The 4,961-nt window shown below is 44.2% G+C and overlaps 1 pseudogene; it reads left to right on the forward strand.

Moving 5' to 3' along the window:
* The first annotated feature begins 3,338 nt into the window (after window positions 1-3,338).
* Window positions 3,339-4,617, forward strand: LOC127199906 (mitochondrial-processing peptidase subunit alpha-like; annotated as a pseudogene).
* The last annotated feature ends 344 nt before the right edge of the window (window positions 4,618-4,961 follow it).

The following is a 4,961-nucleotide window of genomic DNA, read 5'->3' on the forward strand; positions in this document are numbered from 1 at the left end:
TCTTTTTTCTTTATGTAAGTCTGCTCTCCATGTGGGTGCACGGTGGCCATGGAGACCAGGAGAAAGCACAGCGTCTTACAAAACTGGTTTTGATCTGGGAATCAACCCTGGAAGAGCCGTCACTGTTCTTAACCACGGAGCCATCTCTCCAGCTCCTGTACTTATATTTCTTCCCTTACAAGTACAGAGTAAAACTACGAAGTCCAGGACTGAATAAGATTAATGGAAATTCTCTGTATGAGAAGGCTAGTGACACAGATAAAGCGATCTGTGAATTTTGTTCATTCAACAAATATTGAGAGAATTAGGGGTTTCTGTCTTCTGGAGGATTGGAATACACTGGGAAACATAAAAAAGATAAGGGGTTCCATTCTACAATATTAGCCAAATAAATGACAATTTAGAGACGTTTTAAGCCATGCAGTAAGCGACAAGGGCCATCGATTGTAAAAAGGGTGATACTGGAGCAGCAGTGCAAGGATCATGAGCTCAGGGGCAGACAAGAGCAGAAAGCTTGCTGAGTGACACTTGGAAAATCTGAGTGACAAGCATAAGAAGCAACTACTACCACCAGGGAGTTCAGGGAAGACTCCAGAAGCGCTGAATAACGGAGGAGTCAAGAGGTGGATGCCACCTCAGGAATACCTGAGGGATCAGCCATGCTAGCTTAGGGGCCAATGAAAAGACTTGGACCTTCCTTTTGAGTGAGGTGTTGGCTAACCCAACTTTTCTCTGCAGTCCGGAATGGTTCTTGACTATTCGGAACCTTTCTTTGTTCCTTTGCATCCCATCTAAAATCATGAGCTCACATGAAAATTTTAAGACAAAAAAAATGTGTAGGAACATAGTTTTGGTAGTCGTCATTGAAACACACAAGTACAAAATGCCTTTATTGCAAGTTAGGAATTGGTTAATATTAGGCTTAAAATTTAATATAATATTTTAAAACTCATATGGATACGTTTCAGATGATGAGCCTATAATAGTTTTTCCTGACTTTTGCGATAGCAAGAAAATCCATTTCACCCACAAAATAAACAGTTCCGTTGCCAAAATGACATGCCAAATGGATCTCTCCCACCTTTCTGTAGCAATTCTGCTTATGTTAGGATGTTCTTAAAATAGTGTTTTGCCAAATTAAGGGCTCGTTAAAGATGCAGCAGGTACTGGAGGTAATCAATAGCAACCCCAGACCACGGGCCTTGCATGGAAGCTCAGCCGTAAAGCGGCGTATGTACTCAGCTCTCCACCTGCATCCCTTTTGATTGACTGCTTGCGTTTGGCAAACTGCCAACACTAAGAGTGGAGCCTCCATTATCCCAAGGAGGTTTGCTGTGTTTTGTCCCAACTGCCACATCAGCAGCAAGATGGGAGTGCTCCTGTGGTACCAGCAAGGCAGCTTCTCCAGCTCCCAACTCCCACACACTTCTTCCCCAAACTGTACTTGCTTTGAGCATCTACCTCACAGACTATATTAGCCTACAAAGACAATTTCCCAGGCCTGGGTGGGATTACATATTCAGTTTTAATTGACTCTGGAGAATCCAAGCCAATTAGACTAAGGGCATAATAGGAAAGAAAGGCTGTATTATTTCACTAGCTTGATTATTTTGTAAAAATAGAAAGAGATGGATGTAAAATAGGAAGAGTCCCACAGCATTGAGATGCTCTGTCTCTGCCAGGCAGTTTGGAGCTACTGCAGACAGTTCTCTTTAACAAAAAGCTAACCTCATAGAAGTCTGTGTGGTTCTTACTCACACTGTCCTATGTATTAGGACAGTCTCAGCCAAGCAAATAGACCAATTTTCAGCTGTGAGTTAAGCTTATGAATAAGAGTCTAGCGAGAAGCCAATGTATTTTTGAAAGAGTGGAATTAAAAGTAAAAAATATAGAAAGCCAAAAAAAGGAGCCCATTTAATGTTAATCAAGCGGCCACTCCTGATGGACATGCTAACCTGTGCTCGTAGGACAGAGGGATAAACTTCCTGAAGGAATTCTCAAGTGCTAGAAATATGTGAAAATCAAGTCATAACATTTGATGAATGAAGACTTCTTTCTGGAGCAAGGGCCACAAGTAAAGAAATGGCTGAATATTCCAAAATAAGTGGGTGGACTCATGATGTTTTTATTGAGGTAGTGAAGCAAGTCTCCCAAACCTAACAGAGTTTACCAAACAAAGGTGAAGGGCACAGTGATATAGTTCTGAAAGTACATGGAAGATATGGGGTTGAGAATAACTTGGTCTGGCTACATCATAGAGAGCATATTGATAGAGAAAGATAAGCATGGGACGTGGAAAGAAATAGGGGTGGGACCAAATTGTGAAGATAATTGTTCTGGTATAAACTTTGAACATTGTGCTATAACAAATGGAAAATTAAACATTTTTTCTTTTTTCTTAATGCTTTTATTTTAACTTATTACAATTTATTCAGATTACATCCCGATTGTTATCCCCTCACTTGTATCTTCCCGTTCCTACCCTCTCTCCCTCTTCTGCCCTATTCCCCTCTCCTAGACCTCTAACAGAAGGTGACCTCCTTCTCCGTCATGTAACCACAGCCTAGCAGGTCTCATCCAATAGCCTGCTTCTCCTTCCTCTGTGTTCCACTGGGCCTCCCCACTAATGTAAAGTAATCAAATTGTGGCCACCAGAGTTCATGTCAGAGGCAGTCCCAGCTCTCCCCACAACCATGGAGAATGAGCTGTCCATAGGCTATATCTTAGCAGGGGGTCTAGGTTTCGTGCGTACATTGTCCTTGGATGGTGTAACAGTTTGTGCAGGCCGACCTTGACCTTGATGGTGTCCTTGTGGGACTCCTAAACCCTCTGGGTTCTTCCATCCCCCTCCCCCATGCTTCCATACCACTCTCACCTGGAGTCCAGCAACAAGTCCCAGCATCTGTCCTGATCCCCCACTGGGTGGAGTCTCTCAGAGGACATGTATATTGGGCTAATATCCACTTATAAGTGAGTATATGCCATGCGTGTCTTTCTGGGTCTTTGGAAATTAAACATGTTAAAGAAAATATATGGCAGAAGTGTGGGAACACAGTGAAGACAGAAGTGTGGGCAGCTGTGCGACTTCTTCGAGGCTCTGCAGTGCTGTGCTCATGGCTCAGGTTTGTACTTCCTGCACACATAGGGTTCAGCAGTGGCATTATGTACCCCAACATCCCTCCCTCTTCACCCCTTACCTAGAGTGTCCAAGCCTATATTTGCTACAATTGACAGACAGGAAAAAATTGAAACCAAAGTTACCACTCTAGACAACGGGCTTTTTGTAGCATCTAAAAATAAGTTTGAGTAATTCTGAATTATTAATTCAGGATCACGACATGAAGTGAAATATCTTAGTAGAATTGCTCATTTTGGGGAAAAATTAGCATTTTCATCTACTGCTTTATTTAACGGCAAAGATGAAATTCTGCATATGCTGGGAAAGTATGGTGGTATCTGTGACTGCCAGACCTCAAAAGACACCATCCATACATGCTCTGTCTGATGACAGCAAAGGTTTGGATATGGTGGTGGGCCTGCTGGCTGACGTGGTTCTGCACCCCTGCCTCACAGATGAAGAAATTGAGATGACAAGGATGGCTGTCTAGTTTGAACTTGAAGACCTGAACATGAGACCTGACCAGAGCCACCACTCACCGAGATGATTTATGAAGCTGCTTTTACGGAGAACACAGTGGGCCTGCGCCGGTTTTGCCCTGCAGAGAATACAGTAAAGATTGACGGAGAAGTACTGCATTCCTCCCTGAGGAACTACCACACTCCTGACCCCATGCTGCTTGCCGGAGTGGGTGTGGAGCATGAGCACCTGGTGGCATGTGCCAGAAAGTACTTCCTGGGAGCTCAGCCTGCCTGGGGAGCTTCAGGGGTTGTGGTTGTTGACAGATCAGTGGCATAGTACACTAGAGTAATCATCCAGGTAGAGAGAGACATGTCCAATGTCAGCCTTGGCCCAACCCCAATTCCAAAGCTCATACACATCATCGTGGGACTGGAGAGCTGTTCCTTCCTAGAGAAGGACTTCATCCCCTCTGCTGTGGTGAATAGGATGATGATGGGAAGAGGGGCTCCTTCTCTACTGGTGGGCCTGGCAAAGGTGTGTTTTCCAGGCTCTATCTCAATGTGCTCAACTGGCACACTGATCTACAGTGCAACCTTCTACCACCACAGCTATGAAGACACAGGCCTCTTGTGCATTCACGACAGCGTAGACTGAAGACGATTTAAAGAAATGGTAGAAATCCTCACAAAAGGGTTTATCTTGATGGGCAGAGCGGTGAATTCGGTGGAACTAGAGTGGGCCAAGGCACAGCTGATGTCCATGCTCATGATGAACTTGGATTCCAGGCCTGTGATCTTTGAGGATGTGGGGAGGCAGGTTCTGAATACATGTTCAAGAAAGCCGCCCCACGAGCTGTGCACACTCCTTCGCAATGTGAAACCAGAAGATAACAAGAGGATTGCTTCCAAGAAGCTCCTTGGGAAGCCTGCTGTGCCTCCCTGGGTGACTTAATGGACTTACCCACCTATGAGCACATCCAGGCAGCACTGGCCAGCAAAGATGAGTACCTGCCCAGGTCATACCTGCTCTTCCAGTAGAGTCTCTCTAGAACCCTCAAGGGCAGGCTGCAGAGTGTTTCTGGGCATGGTATTGTTGGTGTGGACACTGTGTAAGGATGGCTAGCTCTGTAATCACTGCCAACAGAGGAACTAAAAACTTGAATGAAAGTTACTGTTGCCACTGTTAAAGTGTGTGTGTGTGTGTGTGTGTGTGTGTGTGTGTGTGTGTGTGTGTGTGAAGGTTGATAAATACACATAAGAAAAGGTTAAGTATCAATAAGGGAATAAACACATTTCTATATTTTCATAATAAACTGATATTTTGCCCAGACAGGAAAAGAATCACTGATTTTTTTTTTTCATGCTTACTTATCCTTCCATTT

This window comes from Acomys russatus, chromosome 16 (genome assembly GCF_903995435.1).
Source record: "Acomys russatus chromosome 16, mAcoRus1.1, whole genome shotgun sequence".
In the NCBI taxonomy this organism is placed as follows: domain Eukaryota; kingdom Metazoa; phylum Chordata; class Mammalia; order Rodentia; family Muridae; genus Acomys; species Acomys russatus.